We start from the raw sequence: 20,173 nt of genomic DNA on the forward strand, positions 1-20,173 counted from the left end.
GAGTGCGTCAAGCTCACCAAGATGCCTTCATATTATTGTTTCTGTCATTCTTTGTTTTATGCTAACTCTGAAACCGGTTAACGAAACTTGCTATGTTTACATAGTTGCCATCATATCTTCTGGTCATTTTTGGCTTATGGTCAGTAAGGGACTTTTGTCATATGCATTTAGTAGATTCATGCCATGCCTTGTTTTGCTATGTTAAGTTCCTGTAGCATGTTGATTGCTTGCTCTGAACATTGCTTGCTCTGAACATTGCTACCTGTTCCTTACGCGGTTGGGTGATTTATGGGACCCCCTTGACAGTTCGCCTTGAATAAAACTCCTCCAGCAAGGCCCAACCTTGGTTTTACCATTTGCCACCAAAGCCTTTTCCTCTGGGTTTTTGCGAGCCCGAGGGTCATCTTTATTTAAACCCCCAGGCCAGTGTTCCTCTGAGTGCTGGTCCAAACTAGAGCCCTTTGCAGTGCCACCTCGGGGAAACTTGAGGCCTGGTTTTAGTTGGACGGACTGCTCATCGATGTGCCCTGAGAACGAGATATGTGCAGCTCCTATTGGGATTTTTCGGCACATTCGGGCGGCTTTGCTGGTCTTGTTTTACCATTGTCGAAATGTCTTGTAAACCGGGATTCCGAGACTGATCAGGTCTTCCTGGGAGAAGGTTTATCCTTCGTTGACCATGAGAGCTTATGATGGGCTAAGTTGGGACACCCCTTCAGGGTATTATCTTTCGAAATCCGTGCCCGCGGTTATGAGGCAGATGGGAATTTGTTAATGTCCGGTTGTAGAGAACTTGTCACTTGACTTAATTAAAATACATCAACCGTGTGTGTAGCCGTGATGGTCTCTTCTCAGCGGAGTCCGGGAAGTGAACACGGTTTGAGTTATGCATGAACGTAAGTAGTTTCAGGATCCCTTCTTGATCATTTCTAGCTTCGCGACCGTTGCGTTGCTTCTCTTCTCGCTCTCATTTGCGTATGTTAGCCACCATATATGCTTAGTGCCTGCTGCAGCTCCACCTCATTACACCATCCTTTCCTATAAGCTTAAATAGTCTTGATCTCGCGGGTGTGAGATTGCTGAGTCCTCGTGACTCACAGATTCTACCAAAACAGTTGCAGGTGCCGACGATGCCAGTGCAGATGACGCAACCGAGCTCAAGTGGGAGTTCGATGAGGAACGTGGTCGTTACTATGTGTCTTTTCCTGATGATCAGTAGTGGAGCCCAGTTGGGACGATCGGGGATCTAGCATTTGGGGTTATCTTATTTTCATTTGGATTTGACCGTAGTCGGTCTATGTGTGTATTTTGGATCATGTATGATTTATATTTATGTATTGTGTGAAGTGGCGATTGTAAGCCAACTCTCGTTATCCCATTCTTGTTCATTACATGGGATTGTGTGAAGAAACCCTTCTTGCGACAATACCACAATGCGGTTATGCCTCTAAGTCGTGCCTCGACACGTGGGAGATATAGCCGCATCGTGGGCGTTATAAGTTGGTAATCAGAGCCATCCCCGACTTAGGAGCCCCCTGCTTGATCGAATCGCTGGCGTTGTTGAGTCTAGAACAAAAATGTTTTGAGTCTTAGGATTATATATATCGGAGAGTAGGATTCTTTTTACTCCTAAGTCCCTTCGTCGCTCTGGTGAGGTCTCCTGACGTAGAAGTTTTGACTCTTCTGTCCTCAAATTTCACTAAAAAAAATTTAGGATCACGCGGGTATCTTAGAATCATTCCGATGGTTTTGTGACGAGAACATTGTTGTTGGTGCCTCCTGACATTTAGGGGTTGTGGCAGTGTCCCGGGGAGTTGAGCTCTGAGGTGTTGTCGTCACAATTTTATCGTTGCAGTTCTGGAATACCTGAGTTTCACCGACATCGAAATCTCTTTTATGCAGTTGTTGGTGAGATCACCTCGACGCCACCCAGTACTGGGGCGGGAGTTCGGGAGTATTGCCATAACTCATATAACGGATGCTTTTCGAAGGTTGAGGTACATGATTTCCGAAGGTTTCTTGGTTATGTGTTGACGGATGGATACAGCTGGATCTAGGGATTGCTAGTTTGGGTGATATATTTGTGTCCCCTGTATCCCCAACACCAGATTGCATAACCAGAAAGTTTCTGGAGTTTATAAGTGGGAATTCAAGTAGCTCCTGGGATATCTTTCCGTCAGACGCATGATATGAGATTGGGGTTCGACGTCTAGTGGTCCGCCTTTCCACGGTTGGTTTAACAGTGGTCTCGTAGTGTCTTAAAGAGTCCTTGGCTATGCCGACTCGGGGACGCTTCGTATGTCATGTGCACTGCCTTGTACATGATGGTGCTGTACGATCGAGCCCGTGTGGGCCCCACCACGAAAACTTTGGACGAAATCTCTATCATATGTTTGTTCCGGCTTATTCTGCAAGCCAATACTTTGTTTTTTTGAATTGTGGTATTTGAGTTGCTTCGAAGTCAAATGTTGATTCCATACCTTTTTCTAAGTGGCTTCTCAACTTATGGAAGTGTGATGATTTACTATGGAATTCATTCGTTCATCCTCGTTCGAATGTTTATTGTGAAGACTATATGTTGCAATTTCTATTCGTTGATTCAACTTGACTATTTGTCTATCAAGATGCTAACGGATGTCACCCTCTTCAGGATGGCTCCGCCAACGCGTAAGAATCCGGAACGCAATGAAGGGAGTCAGACGAACCCTCCGCCACCACCTCCGCCTCCGGAGGCATGGCAAGCTATCATGGCAGCCACCAACGCCAATGCTCAGATGATTTTGCAACTCTGGCAAGAAGGCACCCAAGGGCAAGGCAATCAAGGAAATCAAGGTCAAGGCAACAATCAGCCTCACTTCGCTACCCTCAACCAGTTTCTTGCAAATCAGCCCAAGTCTTTCAGCTACTGTGCCGAGGCCACAGATGCCGATGATTCGCTCGTGGACATCAACAAGCATTTTGAATGCAGCAATGTCAGGCCTGAGGACTTTGTCAAGTTCGCTTCTTTTCAACTCAAGGATCAAGCTGCCGAGTGGTATCAACAATACAAAGATTCCAGAGGAGGTCGTGTGATTACCTGGGATGAGTTCCGTCGAGACTTCAAAGCTCACCACATTCCACAAAGTGTTGTTGAGAGTAAGCGTGAGGAGTTCTGCAATCTCAAGCAAGGCAGCATGTCCGTGTATCAATACAATACTCAGTTTCAGAAACTCGCTCGCTTCGCTAAGCAAGACGTTCCTGATGAAAAGAGCATGATCTATCAATTCAGAGGTGGCCTCAGAGAAGATCTGCAATTACCTCTAGTGCTTTTTGAGCCGACCAAGTATGATGATTTCTACAATATGGCACTGAAGCAAGAGGCTGCGCAGCTCAAGTGTGAGGCTTCTAAGAAGAGAGTCAGGGATGCAGTTCAGTCTTCTTCTTCCTCACTAGTGGCTGCTAAGCAACAGAAGTTCTGGTTGCCTCCTCCTCCTCCGTTTCGTAAGCCTTACCAGCAGAAAAACAAAGGTGGCCATGGATCTTCCCACTCTTCCAACCCTGGCTATCAGAACAAGTCTCAGAATCAAGCTCCAAAGTCGATTTCTCCTTATCATCGTCCACTCTCAGAGTTGACTTGCAACAAGTGTCAGCAGAAAGGTCACTATGCTAACAAATGCTTCAACCAAAGGTGTCTTCCGCCTCCTCCTCCTGTCAGATCTTCCAGCAATGCAGTGGTCAAGCATAATCCCAAGTCTGCAAAGGTGAACATGATGAATGCAGCTCAAGCGGAGGAATCTACTGATGTGATAATGGGTAATCTCTCAGTTAATGATATTCCTGCAAAAGTCTTATTTGATACTGGTGCATCGCATTCTTTCATTTCAAGACCTTTTGTGGCTATGCATGATCTGGTTACTGAAGTATTGCCGAGTCCGTTGTCTATTGTTTCCCCGGCTCGACAAATGACTTCTCGAGTATTCATTCGGGATTCCGTTATCAAGATGGGCGACTATAAATTTCTGGCCAAACCAATTGTTCTTTGTGACTCGGATATTGATCTTATTCTCGGAATGGACTGGCTTTCTAAGCACAAGGCTCAACTTGATTGTGCTGCCAGGGAAATTCAATTGACACACTCTTCTGAGGATGTGATTATCTATGCCGCTCATGTTGAAACCATTCGGTTGTTTTCTCTCAATGAGAAGGTCGAATTGAATGCCATCTCTCAGATTCCAGTCGTTTGTGAGTACCAAGATGTCTTTCTAGAAGAGCTTCCGGGTATGCCTCCTCACCGGCCAGTTGAGTTCGTTATCGATCTTGAGCCGGGCACTGAACCCGTTTGCAAGCGTCCTTACAAGCTTGGACCCAAGGAGCTGAAGGAATTGAAGAAACAGCTCGATGAACAAGAGCGTCTGGGTCTGATCAGACCGAGTTCATCTCCATGGGGTTGTGGTGTTCTTTTTCTACAGAAGAAGGATGGCACGGAACGACTTTGTGTCTACTACCGTCCATTGAACAAGAAGACAATCAAGAACAAGTATCCACTTCCCAACATCAATGAGCTATTCGAGCAACTTAAAGGTGCCAAAGTATTCTCCAAGCTTGACCTCTGTATGGGTTATCATCAGATTCGCATTCGTGAAGAAGATATTCCCAAGACAGCATTCAGAACAAGCTTTGGTTCTTATGAATATACTGTCATGTCTTTCGGCCTTGTCAATGCTCCTCCAACATTCTCTCGGATGATGAATTTCATCTTCAACCCCTATACCAATGAATTCGTCCTGGTGTATCTCGATGATATATTGGTCTTCTCCAAGAATAAGAAGGATCATGACAAACATTTGCGATTGGTGCTCGACAAGCGCAGAGAGTATCAATTCTATGCGAAGTTTTCAAAATGTGAGTTTTGGCTTGATGAAGTTCTTTACCTTGGTCATATCATCTCTGCCAAGGGCATCACTGTTAATCCCGAGAAGGTGTCTGCAATTGTGAATTGGGAACCTCCTCAGAATGTCAAGCAGCTTCGCAGTTTTCTTGGTCTTGTAAGCTATTGCCAAAGATTCGTTGAGAATTTCTCTAAGATTGCAAAGCCTCTTTCCAACCTCCTCCAGAAGCATGTGAAGTATGTCTGGTCTCCTGAGTGTGACATTGCTTTCAACACTCTCAAAGAGAAACTTGTCACAGCTCCTGTCTTAACTCCTCCTGACGAATCCAAGCCATTTGAAGTTTTCTGTGATGCTTCTCTCCAAGGTCTCGGTGCTGTGTTAATGCAAGAGAATAAAGTTGTGGCCTATACCTCTCGTCAGTTGAAGCCCAATGAAAAGAACTACCCCACTCACGATCTTGAGTTGGCGGCAGTTGTCCATGCATTAATAACATGGAGACATCTCTTGTTGGGAAGAAAAGTGGACATATTCACCGATCACAAGAGTCTCAAGTACATCTTCACTCAGCCCAACCTCAACCTCAGGCAAACTCGATGGGTCGAAATGATTCAAGAGTACAATCCGAGTATTGAATATACTCCAGGCAAGGCCAATGTCATTGCAGATGCTTTGAGCAGGAAGGCTTATTGCAACAGCTTAATCCTCAAGCCATTCCAACCGGATCTTTGTGAAGCTTTCCGCAAGCTGAATCTCCAAGTTGTTCCTCAAGGCTTTCTTGCCAACCTCATAGTCTCTCCTACTTTGGAAGATCAAATTCGTGAGGCACAACTCTTGGATACCATGGTGAAGAAGGTGAAACGTGGTATCGACAAGGGTCTTTCCAAATACAAGTGCTATCGCATTGATGACAGAGACACTTTATTCTTCGAGGACCGGATTGTGGTTCCTAAAGGTGATCTAAGGAAGGTCATAATGAACGAAGCGCACAATTCTCTTCTTTCCATTCATCCTAGAAGTACGAAGATGTACCATGACCTCAAGCAGTCGTATTGGTGGACTCGAATGAAGCGAGAAATCGCTCAATTCGTGAATGAATGTGATGTCTGTCGAAGGGTGAAAGCAGAACACCAACGACCAGCTGGTCTCCTCCAACCTCTTGCTATACCAGAATAGAAGTTTGATCATATCGAAATGGACTTCGTGACTGGATTTCCCAAGTCCAAGCGTGGAAATGATGTTATCTTCGTTGTCATTGACAAGCTTTCTAAAGTGGCTCATTTCCTTCCAATCAAAGAATCCATGACAGCAGCTCAGTTGGCAGAGCTATACACCTCCAGGATTGTCTCCTTGCACGGCATTCCACAATTGATTTCTTCAGATCGTGGAAGCATCTTCACTTCTAAGTTCTGGGACTCCTTCCAGAAGGCCATGGGTACCAACATTCGCTTCAGCACAGCTTTCCATCCTCAAACTAGTGGCCAAGTCGAGCGAGTGAATCAAATTCTTGAAAATATGCTCAGGGCTTGTGTCATTTCCTTTGGCATGAAATGGGAAGATTGTCTTCCATATGCCGAATTCTCCTACAACAACAGCTTCCAAGCGAGTTCGGGCAAGGCCCCATTCGAGATTCTCTATGGCAGAAAGTGCCGTACTCCTCTCAATTGGTCAGAGACTAGTGAACGCCAACTTATTGGCAATGACTTAATCACAGAGGCTGAAGAAATGTGTAAAGTCATCCGTAAAAATCTCAAAGCCGCGCAATCGCGCCAGAAGAGTTACTATGATAGTAAGCACCATGATGTGGCTTTCGAGATCGGAGACCATGTCTACCTCCGCGTCTCTCCAATGAAAGGCACTCGTCACTTTGGTATCAAAGGGAAGCTTGCCCCTAGATACGTGGGTCCTTTCAAGATCATTGGCAAAAGAGGCGACCTCGCCTATCAACTTGAGCTTCCTTCCAACTTCGCGAACGTGCACCATGTGTTCCACGTGTCACAGCTCCGCAAGTGCTTCAAGACGCCTGAGCGCACCATCAACTTCGAAGAGATTGACCTCCAAGAAGATCTGTCTTATCATGAGCACCCCGTTGCTATTCTTGAAGAAACTGAGCGCAAGACTCGCAACAAGTCAATCAAATTCCTGAAAGTGAAGTGGTCACACCATTCCGACCGAGAAGCCACCTGGGAACGCGAGGACCATCTCCGTTCCGAATATCTGGAGTTCTTTCTGTCCTAGATCTCGGGACGAGATCCTCTCGTAGTGGTGGAGTGTTGTAACACCCCGATGTAACTTTCCATATTTGTAACTCCAACTCTTGCCATTTTCGGCTATGTGTTATGATATTCCCTTCGTGGTTGGGTTTTGTTTCCGTGTTGCAATTTGTTCATGTCATGCATCTCATATCATGTCATCATGTGCATTGCATTTGCATACGTGCTCGTCTCATACATCCGAGCATTTTCCCCGTTGTCCTTTTTGCAATCCGACACTCCCACCTCCTCCGGCGCACCCCTCTTGTTTTCTTTTCGTGAGCGGGTGTTGAACGTTCTCGGAGTGGACTGAGGCTTGCCAAGTGGCCTTGGTACACCACCGGTAGACCACCTTTCAAGTTTCGTGAGCGGGTGTTAACCGAGTAACCGCAAAGTCCTTTTGTGTGTTGCAGAAAACCCCCCCTCCAAACAGCCCAAAACCCCCCAAGTCACTTCCATGCTCTAGGTCGTTCGATCACGATCGTGTGGGCGAAAACCGCGCTCCGTTTGGACTCTCGTAGGTCCCTCTATCTATTTAAACACCTCCCCCTCCGAAATCCGGGTCAAACCCTAGATCATTTCCCCTCCGCGCCGCCGGACGTGTCCGGTCCGAGCCGGACAAAAGCCGCCGCCACCCCTCGCCCAATCTCACACTTCCACGTGTCGCCTCCGTACGCCGCGCCGCCGCCGGCCCGCGCGGCTCCCCGCCGCCTAAGCGCCTTCTCCTTCCTGCGCCCCGCCGCCTCGCCGCCTTCGCCGCCTCGGCGACCCGCGCCGTCGCCGGCGCCGCCGTGCCCTCTGACCGCCACGCCCCGAGGTCGCCGTCGCCGCCCCGCGCGCCCGGCGCCTCCTCCCCGTCCGGCGCCTCTTCGCCGACCCCGAGCGCCTCCTCTCCTCCGGCCGGCCGCGTCTCCCTCCTCTCCTCCGCCGCGCCGTTCCGGCTGAAGCTCCGGCGAGCCGCCGCCTCGAGCTCCCTCGAGCCAGATCCGATCGGGTCGAACCCTAGGGCTGACTTCTGTTCCCCCCGAAATTCTCTAAGTCTTTAAGTTTTTGCATTACATGCTCATGTTCATTGCATCATAACTCTCTGGATATAGCTCCGTTTCGTGCGTGTAATATATCAAAATGTTCGTCTCAAGATGATCTTCATTTTATTACATTGTGCCATGTTCATTTGAGTCCATCGTGATGCCCAAATCTCTGGTTCAAGAGTGCTAGTTGCTGTTAACTGCTGTTACTTATCAGAACTTGGTGATTTGTTATTTTTGTTGCATTTAATCTGTGCATCTTATGGGCATGAGCTCTACAGGTGTTTTGATGTATGCCATGCCATCTTTACACAGGTGTATGCCCTATATTATTGTGATCTCTGTGGTGACTAGCACAAGCATGCAAACTAGGCTTCGTGTTCTTTCTGATTTCAGGGACTTGGTAATTTTATAAGTCTGTGACTGCTGTTATTTTGTTGCTATGTATCCATGTGGCTACAGAGATATCCATGCTCCTTTTGGAGATGTTCAGTAAGGATGTTTTGTAGATATTGTTGTAGTTGATCCATTCATGCCCTTGTTTGCAATTATGGAGTGCCATAGCATGACTCAATCTTGCTTTACTTTGCTATAAATATTTCTGGCAGATTGTTTACGTGATATTCAATTTTGCCAAGCTTGTTGTAGTTGTTTCATACATGCTATGTACTTGCTCTTTCTATGGAGCGCTTCATACACATGCCATCTTGCTGTAGGTATGATTGTTTTGTCATGCATCGCTTTGTGGTGAGTGCATCAAGCTCACCAAGATGCCTTCATATTATTGTTTCTGTCATTCTCTGTTTTCTGCCAAGTTTGCAACCGGTTAACGAAACTTGCTATGTTTACATAGTGGCCATCATATCTTCTGGTTCTTTTTGGCTTATGGTCAGTAAGGGACTTTTGTCATATGCATTTACTAGATTCATGTCATGCCTTGTTTTTCTATGTTAAGTTCCTGTAGCATGTTGATTGCTTGCTCTGAACATTGCTACCTGATGCTGTTTCAGTCAAGTCCAGTAATTTCACTGTCTGTGAACCTAATATCTTTTGCACTTTTTCCATGCTTGTTTGAACCTGTTATGTTGTGATCTAGCCATAGCTCACTGTTCATCTTTTGTTAAGAATCTCCTGTAGATTACTTCCATATGCTTTGTTGCTATGTTGGAGTGCTGTAGCATAGTTGCTTGTTGCATTCTAAGTGCTATCATGCTGTTAATCGCAGATTCGTGTCATTCTTGTTTTGCTTGCCATTTGCAAACCGTGCATCCGTTTCCGGTGATCTTTATATCGATTTCAACCGAAATCATCTCATCTTTCCAGTGGCATGCTTGGTTTGCCAAGTTACTGCCTTGTTCATCATTTTTCCTCCGGAGCACGCATATGCATCGCATACCACATCTCGCATATCATACATGTTTTGCATCATGTTGCTTCTGCATTTCCCGTGATTGATTGTGGTTCCGTTGCTTGTGTTCTTGTTTTGGGTAGAGCCGGGAGACGAGTTCGTGAATGAGGAACCTGTTGAGTATGCTTACGAGGATCAAGCTTTCGACAACTCTGAGAACCTTGCAGGCAAGATGACCATACCCTCGAAATCACTTCTATCTTTGCTTGCTAGGATTTTGTTCTATTGCCATGCTGCGCTACCTACCACTTGCTATATCATGCCTCCCTTATTTGCCATGTCAAGCCTCTAACCATCCTTTCCTAGAAACCGTTGTTTGGCTAAGTTACCGCTTTTGCTCAGCCCCTTCTTATAGCGTTGCTAGTTGCAGGTGAAGTTGGAGTTTGTTCCATGTTGGAACATGGATATGTTGGGATATCATAATATCTCTTATTTAATTAATGCACCTATATATTTGGTAAAGGGTGGAAGGCTCGGCCTTATGCCTGGTGTTTTGTTCCACTCTTTCCGCCCTAGTTTCCGTCATACCGGTATTATGTTCCTTGAGTTTGCGTTCCTTACGCGATTGGGTGATTTATGGGACCCCTTGACAGTTCGCCTTGAATAAAACTCCTCCAGCAAGGCCCAACCTTGGTTTTACCATTTGCCACCTAAGCCTTTTCCCCTGGGTTTTCGCGAGCCCGAGGGTCATCTTTATTTAAACCCCCGGGCCAGTGTTCCTCTGAGTGCTGGTCCAAACTAGAGCCCTTTGCAGCGCCACCTCGGGGAAACTTGAGGCCTGGTTTTAGTTGTACGGACTGCTCATCCGATGTGCCCTGAGAACGAGATATGTGCAGCTCCTATCGGGATTTGTCGGCACATTCGGGCGGCTTTGCTGGTCTTGTTTTACCATTGTCGAAATGTCTTGTAAACCGGGATTCCGAGACTGATCGGGTCTTCCTGGAAGAAGGTTTATCCTTCATTGATCGTGAGAGCTTATGATGGGCTAAGTTGGGACACCCCTTCAGGGTATTATCTTTCGAAATCCGTGCCCGCGGTTATGAGGCAGATGGGAATTTGTTAATGTCTGGTTGTAGAGAACTTGTCACTTGACTTAATTAAAATACATCAACCCTGTGTGTAGCCATGATGGTCTCTTCTCGGCGGAGTCTGGGAAGTGAACACGGTTTGAGTTATGCATGAACGTAAGTAGTTTCAGGATCATTTCTAGCTTCGCGACCGTTGCGTTGCTTCTCTTCTCGCTCTCATTTGCGTATGTTAGCCACCATATATGCTTAGTGCCTGCTGCAGCTCCACCTCATTACACCATCCTTTCCTATAAGCTTAAATAGTCTTGATCTTGTGGGTGTGAGATTGCTGAGTCCTCGTGACTCACAGATTCTACCAAAACAGTTGCAGGTGCCGATGATGCCAGTGCAGATGACGCAACCGAGCTCATGTGGGAGTTCGATGAGGAACGTGGTCGTGACTATGTGTCTTTTCCTGATGATCAGTAGTGGAGCCCAGTTGGGACGATCGGGGATCTAGCATTTGGGGTTATCTTATTTTCATTTGGATTTGACCGTAGTCGGTCTATGTGTGTATTTTGGATGATGTATGATTTATATTTATGTATTGTGTGAAGTGGCAATTGTAAGCCAACTCTCGGTATCCCATTCTTCTTCATTACATGGGATTGTGTGAAGATAACCCTTCTTGCGACAATACCACAATGCGGTTATGCCTCTAAGTCGTGCCTCGACACGTGGGAGATATAGCCGCATCGTGGGCGTTATACCGCGCCATGGCGACGCATGCCATCGCCCTCGGAACCCAGGCCGCGGACTCCTCGCGCGAGTTGGTGTTGTGGTCGCCGATGCCTCCAAGCTCCTGGATCTGCTTCCCGCGGTTCTTTTCTGACGTGATGCCGCCGAGGGGGCCACTCGAGCTCTGGTTGCACCACACCGACTGCAGCGCCTCGGCAACCGGAGAAGAGATCGAAGCGGTCCCCGCCGGCGAGATCTTCATGACTCGCGGCTGGGGCGAGATCGCGCGGGTCTGCCGTGCGAGGGGTGCCCTCGCAATCCACTTTGAGTTCGACGGCGTCTCCACGCTCTTTTTCAAGGTCTTCGATGCTGAGGGCCGCCGCCTGGAGTGCTACTCCGGAGAGGAGAGCCAAGCTGACGCGCGCCCCGCTCGCGGCCACTCCAGCAGCAGCAGCCCTTGGGAGTCCAGCAGCTCTCCTGAGCTATACGAGACCCCGGAGACGAGCGATGACAGCTACGTGCCCCCGAGCTCTCGCTGTGCTCGGTGCAGAGCCGCAGCGTCCGGCCGTCGCCGCCGCTGATCTGGATGGGGTTGGCGCCGGCCTCCCGTGGCCCACTGTTGATGATGACGTCCGTCATGGGAGGGTGTAGATAGGATTCCCCTTAGTTTTAGCTTTTGTTCCCTGCGAAGAATCATGAATTAACCCGTGGGGGCATGTAAGGGCCTGTAATGTCTTTTGTGCTTATCTTCCTGGTTACGAGAATTTGGTGAACGCATGTCCCGTTAAGGCTCGGTCCCCACTTTCTTTCCTCGCGATGGCATGTTGCTCTACGCTGACAGGTCCCGGTCCCCGGGCAGGCTACAGCCGTCGCTGGTATGGCAGGTCGCATGCCGTAGTCAAGGCCAGGAGGTGTGTGGCCCGAGGTCCAGTAAGAGCCCCTGAGGCGCAATGCTCACGAGGTCCCCCTTAGCGCTCAAGCAGCCATAGTAAGGCGAGAAAGGGAGTTGATGTGGCCGCAACGGGGTTGCGGCAAGGCGAGGATGACCATTAGGCCCCAACATTTATCTAATCCGAGAGCGGGACTTATCTTGTTGAGTTCGCGGCGATTCCTGATTGTGCGCTAGGCCGGCGCGCCAACTTGTGCGGCATAGCCAGGCCGGCCCATACGAGTTTCCCTCCCCTCATGCTCTCCTTAGTGCTCTACGTCCTCAGGTCCCGGCCCTCGAGCGAGCTCAGCTGCCGCTGGTATGCCAGGTCGTGATGCCGTGGTCAAGGCCATGGGGTGAGGGCTGGAGAGCCAGTAAGAGCTCCTGAGTCACGATGCTCAGGAGCCCCCCTTTTAACACGCAAGCGAATTGTACGAGAGAAAAGGAGACTTGCGGCGCCGCGTGCTATCCTCCCCATGGGATCCCTGTGAATTGGCACAAGAAGAAACATGGTTTGCCGCTATGGTTGTCAGCCTGCCGCTGATTGCTCTGGATGAAGTGAAGGCACTGAGGGCCTGGTGAGGTGGCGTGCGCGAGGCGTGCAGCGAGCCAGAGCTCAGCCGCTCAGATTTGTCGACGTGGCAGGGACGGACCCATGCACCAGCGTTGTGCCTGTGAGAAGGCCCCATGGGAGGCGATGCAGGTTAAGCATGGAAAGCAGATCAGCTTAGGTAAATGAAGGAAGATACATGCCACTAGGTCCGGCCCGAGCGGCTTGGGGATGATGCAGCCCGAGGGGCGCCCCCAGCAAGGTAAGCTAAAGACATAACAAAGGGATACATGCCACAGGGATGGACCCATGTGGCCTGGGAATGATGCAGCCCAAGGGGCGATCCCAGCTAAACGAGGTTGGAAGATGTCACCTGGTTCTGTAGACGAAGTAGAGTTGGTGCAGCTGAAGGCGTGCGTCGAAGGGGTGACTCTTCATGAGCCACCGGAGCCCTGAGCCTCGGGAGGCTCTGGGGGCTCGGGAGGTTCCCTGAAGACCGCCTCCATTTCCTCCAGGACGGCGTGGTACCTGGCCTCCTGAGCCGCCAGGACACGCCGCATGTTGCGGTGATAGGCTGACGCCACGCTCGGCAAGCCGAAGAGCATGCGAACGTAGCTGTGTGGCGGGCCCTCGCAACGGCCCACACGCGATGGCCAGAAGCGCTCCTGAGATGTGGCCCTGTTGAGCCTGGGAACGTCGATGTAGACTCGCAGCCCAACATCCTCGCCAGGATGGGGTGCTGCGCCTCGTGAGCGGTTGTCGCCGCACATGGCTCTTGCGTCTTGCAGTTCCCGGGTGGTCTTGGCGACGAACTCCTGAGTGGTGGGCACTCCTTTCCCTGTGCTCTCCTGAGGGAAACGTGCTGCGAAGCATGCCTCCAAGTGGTGCCCAAACGCCTCCCTCATGAGGTTGGCAAGGTCTGAGGCCCTCCAGAAGAGAGCCCCCAAGCCCTGTCCGAGGAGGGCGCCGGGCGCACCTTCCTATGCGATGGAGGGAGGCACCCTTGGGACGGACGCTGATCCTGATGAGGCTCCTGCCGCGACGCCATCCTCCCGAGGTCCTGCGCGGCGTAGCTGCTTCTTCTTGGGGATGGTCTCCGAAGGGCCCTCGCTTCTGCTGTCGGGGTCGTCGATTGCTGCAGCTTGGAAGGCGCACTCGAGGGAGCACACCGCATCCCTCTCTTGGGGATGGTCTCCGAAGGGACCTTAATGACTACGCCGCTTCCCGGCATCTTGAGGACGTTGTAGCCATGGTGGGTGACCGCCATGAACCTGGCCAGGGCCGGATACCCGAGGATGGCGTTGTACGGCAGGCGGATGTGCGCGACGTCGAAGTTGATGAGCTCGGTGCGGTAGTTCTTGCGTTCTCCGAAGGTGACAGTCAGGCGGACTTGCCCTATCGGTGTGGTGGAACCATCAGTCACTCCTGAGAAAGGTTTGGTAGGCTGGAGCTGCTCATACGGCACTTGGAGGTTGTCGAACGTGTCGACCGGCAGGACATTGAGCCCTGCGCCGCCATCGATGAGGGTCTTGGTAACCTGCACATTGCCGATGACTGGGGAACACAACATCGGGAGGGCGCCGGCGGTGGCCGCGCACTGAGCTGATCTGCCGAGTTGAAGGTGATGGCGCATTGGGACCACTTGAGCGGGCGCGTGGCCTCGAGCTTGGGGAGCACCGCGTTCACCTCGTGAGCGAACTGTTTGAAGATGCGCTGAGAGGCTGGCGCCTAGGCGCCGCCCAAGATGCATGCGATTGCACGCGGCTCCTGGAAGGCCCCAGCCCCCTCGTCCTGATGGTGGTCATCGTTCCTTCTTCACGGCGGCAGCGGGGGAAGACCGGCATTGCTTTGGGGGCGATCCTCACGAGGCTGGTCTCTCCAGGCCCCCTCGCGAGGATGGTCCTGCCAGTGGTCCTCGCGAGGCCTGTCGCGCCATTCCTGGCATGGGCCATGGTCGTCCCAGCGTCCGCCTCCACGGCGATTGCGCGCGGCTCCTGGAAGCCCCCAGCCCCCTCTTCCTGATGGTGGTCGTCGTTCCTTCTTGGCGGCGGCAACGGTGGAAGACCGGCGTTGCCTTGGGGGCGATCCTCACGAGGCTGATCCCTCCAGGCGCCCTCACGAGGATGATCCTGCCAGCGGTCCTCACGAGGCCTGTCGCGCCACTCCTGGCGCGGGCCACGGTCGTCCCAACGTCCCCCTCCACGGCCGTAGCCCCGGTCGCCGTGCTCGGGGCGTCGACCGAAGCGTCCTTCTCGTATGGCTCTGAGCTCTTGACAGTCGCTGGTGTTGTGGGTGTTCAGGTTGTGGAAGGCGCAGAACGGTTTGTTGCTCTTGGATGACTCGGGCTGATCTCTGCCCCGCTTGGTTTCGAGCTCCGCTGCTAGCACTGCTGCTTCCTTGCGCTTCATGTCCTTGGCCTTGGATTTCTCCTCCTCTGCGCCCACGGCTGGCAGCTCAAGGAGAGAGAAGCGCCCCTCCTCAGCTCTTGCGCACTTGGTCGCCAGGTTGAACGGCTCCTGAGATATGCAGAGCTCCTCGTGGATGGCGAGCTCTTCCTTCATCTTGACGTCACGGACGCCATCTGAGAACGCAGAGATGATGGCCTTGTCCGTGACCTTGGGGATCTTGAGGCGGGTGTTGTTGAAGCGCTGGATGTACTTCTGGAGGGTCTCTCCTGGTTGTTGCTTGATGCGGCATAGGTCACCCGCGGCCGGAGGGCGGTCGCGAGTGCCCTGGAAGTTGGCGACGAAGCGGTCGCGCATCTCGTCCCTGGAGGAGATCGAGCCGTGCTACAGGTTCAGCAGCCAGGAGCGGGCTCCATCCTTGAGAGCCATGGGAAACCAGTTCGCCATGACTTTCTCATCGCCGTTGGCCGCTTCGATGCTCAGCTCGTAGAGCTGCAGGAACTCCGCGGGGTCGGCGGTGCCATCGTAGCGAGGAGGCAGATCCGGCTTGAACTTGCCTGGCCAGGTGACGCTACGCAGCTCGAGGGTGAAGGTGCGACAGCCAGCCATGGTTGCTGGTTCCCGCTTCGGAGGTGGAGCTTGGTCTTGATGAGGTCCGAGCGGCGGCGGTGCGTGGTCTTGACGAGGCGGTGCGGGAAGCGCGGGGGCAGCTTCTCGCGACCGAGAGATTTCCAGGCAGCTTCTTTCTTCGCGCGCGGGCACCGTGCATGGTGGATCACGCCGCGGGGCCGCGCGCCTCGGTGCCAAGGCACCGTCTTGGGGCAGAGGTGGCGGAGGCGCGCCATGAGCCTCATCGCCCGTGGTTGGCTGAGGGTGAGGTAGAGAGAGGGACGGCGCCGGAGATCCCCCTGCGGCGCGGACGAGCTCGGCGACGCGGTCGAGCCATTCCTCGTAGAGGTCGTCGACCGGGCGGTAGCGCAGGAGTTCGTTCGCGGCGAGGAGTGCGGCCCGCGCCTCCATGGGAGCGCGGCGTGCGTGAGACGAAGAACCGGCCGGGGTCAGTGATGGAGTGGCGGTACGGCCGTCCTGCCGTACCGACGGATGCAGCGAGTACGCCTGCTGCTCTTTCCCCGCCGGGCCGGTGGCAGCATTGGCGGCGGAAGACGGAGAACGACGTGTTGGCCCGCCGACGGGAGCCGTCTAAGCAACCCGGGCGGTGAGGGCAGCCCGACGCTCAGCTCGAGCACGGCGAGCGTCTGCCATGGGGACGACGGAGCGACGGAGCGGCGAACTGATGGAAGGGAAGCTACGGTGCACCCCTACCTGGCGCGCCAAATGTCAGATGTGGGGTTCCGGCAAACCCTTAAGGTTCGAACACTGGGGTGCGCGCGAAGTCTTTCCCTCCTACCGACCTACGCCCTAGCTCGCTAAGATCTCGCGGACGAACTCGACAAACTCGCAACACAAAGAGACACGAGATTTATACTGGTTCGGGCCACCGTTGTGGTGTAATACCCTACTCCAGGGTGGTGGTGGATGGATTGCCTCTTGGGCTGATGATGAACAGTACAGAGAGAACAACAACCTCCTGAGGTTGAGGTGTTCTTGTGCTTGGTGGCTTAGCGGGTGAGAGCCGAATGAACTGCTCGATCGGATCAGATGGGATCCAGTTGAGATGACATGCGATCAGATGCCCCTACTGTGGCGGCTAGCTCTACTTATATAGGCCCTGGTCCTCTTCCCAAATATTGAGCGGGAAGGGAGCCAACAACGGCGGGCGAATTTGAAGGGGGACAACTAGTACAAGCTATCCTGACAAAAGTGGTCTTCGCCTGCAAAAGGTTGTGGTGGTGACACCGTCTTGGGCTGCACGATGACCTCCATCTTGTCGTCCTCCTGGTCTTGGTCACGTTGCACCGATATAGCAACCTTTGCCTGATGCCTCGGTACTCCTCGCCTGCGCTGGCCTCCTTAGCACCAAAGAGGAAACAAGAACGCTGCGCGCGCTGGCGCCCGCCTGGTGCCGATCGTCATGGCTCACGTCATGAGAGCCTCGTGAGGTTTGCCCCGCCTTAATATCTCCACTCCTCGTGAGCCTGCCTGACTAGGGCACTCCTGAGGAGGTCTTGCGTCGCCCGCCTCGCGAGGCTTGGCCCCTCGCAAGGGTCTTGGATGCTTTGTTGACGAAGATGGGCCGTACGGCCTGCTGACTTAGCCATACCGTGGGCCGCAGGCAGGCAAGTCTGGGGACCCCCGTTCCCAGAACGCCCACAAGCTTGAAGGCACGATGAAGACATTGGTGTTCTATATTCTCAATGGCATCAACTTCAATGCTCAAGATTTCTTAATTTGGCAACTTGCTGCATCTGGAATTGATCTATTTGGCCTGAAGTTTTATGCTCCATGGGTGATGCGCTTAATCAAGCTTCACTCTCATGCAACCATCTTATCTTCTTGCCAGAGGTTGATATGTCTGTCGAAGCCATCTACCCTGAGCCTGCCAAGGAGCCAATTTATCTTCACAATGTTGATCGCCAAAGCTTTTCGCAACCAATTGAGGGAGTTCTTGCTGCAACTCGTGTTTATCCTCTGGCTGGCAACACACGTGCACCTCTTCGTGCAACTACTGAAGCCATTGAAAGCACGATTGCTCAAAGGCCACACAAGCGATCTCGTGTTCTCAATGACCGAGAGCTTCTTGTGGCCTTGCATCAGAAATAGGATAAACACCATGATTGGCTGAAGCGTCAGATGCAGAGCCTCTTGGTGGATGTTAATTGCATTCACAGCCTTGCCACCAAGAACGCATTCATATCACATGAAGCCTGTTGAAGGTCCTGGAAGAGTCTGACATTGCTAAGCTCTGAAGACGATCTTCGCGAAGATGGCTTCACTGAGCACTACAAATTTTATTCCTCGCCTCCCCGGAATGTCGTCTTGCACCGTACTCCTTCCTTAGAAGACTCGGAGTATTCATCTTCGGCTGCAGCTATTGTTGCCAGAGTCGTCGATGAAGAAGACGATGCAACTTCACCAACCATCACTTCGCCGCGCCTCGACACTGCACCAGGCCCCTCTGCACCACCGAACTCCAACGTCGACCCTGCACCTTCATCTACTACTGATGGGCACGAGTAGATGCTCTATGTCTTCAAACCTTTTTGGTCCTTACTGACATAAGGGGGAGAAGCATATGAGTTGATAGTCTTCAAGCGGGTCCATATGGGTGGTTGCTATGTTTTTGCTAAGTGTTTACAACTCTCGTTTTTGATACATTTAGTTCTTCGGTTTGTAACACTTAAACTTGATGGTCGTCTGCTACTTTGTTTACTATTCGGTGATGCGATGATAAACTCCGCATGAAGTCATTCCGCAGACATCCATTTTTCATTATGCATGTCATTATCTTCGCTATATCTTTATATGCATGATGAATCGTCTTCATAAGTTGAAGAGGATATCCACAAAGCAAAACATGTCATGTGCATTTGCATTCAAAAGCAAACTACTTATATGCACATCTTCAGGGGGAGCCTTTTGACACTTATGAAGACAATGCCCTAACCCTTAAACTTTCACATACTTTTATCCCCGTTGAAAACTTCAACCAGTTTGTCCTCAGTCACCAAAAAGGGGGAGATTGTAAGTGCATCTAGTGCCACCCCTAGTTGGTTTTGGAGTATTGACGACAAACTTGGTTGAGGGACTAATGTGTTTGTGAGAATTGCAGGATAACACAGGTAGTAGTCCCTCATTGATTCAGTTTACCTACCGGAGATGACCCCTAAAAATGTGTGAAGACATTGAAGACAATGGTGGTATGTGAAGATATTCACAACGAAGATTATGACTTGAGAAGACATTCACGTGAAGACTATGGAGTGCGAAGACATAGTTGTTTCGTAGTTTCCTTTTCTTCTTTGTTGAGTCATAGGAACCACCGTACTGTTAAGTGGGGTCCAAGTGAACAAAGTCAGAGTGACTGATGTGATGCTCAACCAAATCCTATGTCGTCGAGCGAAGACAATGACAGAAAATCTTATGCACAGCTGGATAAGTCAACTTTACTTGTAGCCCAAGTCAAGCTGCCGCGTGTGTTTGAAATCTGACCGTTGGACACGTGTCAGTTCCTTAGTGACCCAGGTCATTTCGGACATATCAGGCCGGGTTGCTTCCTGGCTGTAAATAGCCCACCCCCAACAACATAAATTGGTGGCTGCTCACCGTTAGTACACGGCTTTTGTCGTTTGGGAGCAACCCACCTCCGAAGCATTTGAGAGAGAGATCCTTGCGAGGACAAAACCAAAAACACCCAGAGCCAAAGAGTGTTAGGCATCACTGAAGTCTTTCTGTCCGTGTGATCTGAAGACTTGTTACACTTGAGGACTGTGAATCCTCCAGCCAGTTAGGCGTTGCGTTCTGAGCATCCAAGAGTCATTGTGGATTGCCGGTGAACGAAGTCTGTGAAGGTTTGGAAGTCTACCTTGAAGACTTACCAGAGTGATTGGGCGAGGACTAAGTGTCCTTAGCTCAAGCGGAATAAGGTGAAGACACGGTCTTCTGAGTTGAATCACAACCTCCCTAACCAGACGTACAGTTGTCACAGCAACTGGAACCGGTCCAACAAATCCCTGTCCTCTCCAAGCTACTGGTTCTATCTTCTCCCTCTCTTTACTTAAAGGTTGTCTTCGTGAAGTCATTGCCTGCTTGCTTGATCTGTTTGACTTCACTGTGTGACGACTATTGTTCTTTGGCTTCATACTATCTTCCATCCTGATCTATACTACCCAGCTACTAATAGTCTTCGTGCTTTCACTTCATTACTCACTTGACTATGGCTTGTCTAGTGTAGTCTACCTTCCGCTGCATGTCAATAGGTTCATTTCTATTGTTTGTCTTCGAAACTCTCATCTTTTGAATACTTTCATAAAAATCGCCTATTCACCACCTCTAGTCGATAACTAGCACTTTCAAGGGCGCGCCCAGGGGGCC

Source organism: Aegilops tauschii, chromosome 7 (genome assembly GCF_002575655.3).
Source record: "Aegilops tauschii subsp. strangulata cultivar AL8/78 chromosome 7, Aet v6.0, whole genome shotgun sequence".
Lineage (NCBI taxonomy): Eukaryota > Viridiplantae > Streptophyta > Magnoliopsida > Poales > Poaceae > Aegilops > Aegilops tauschii.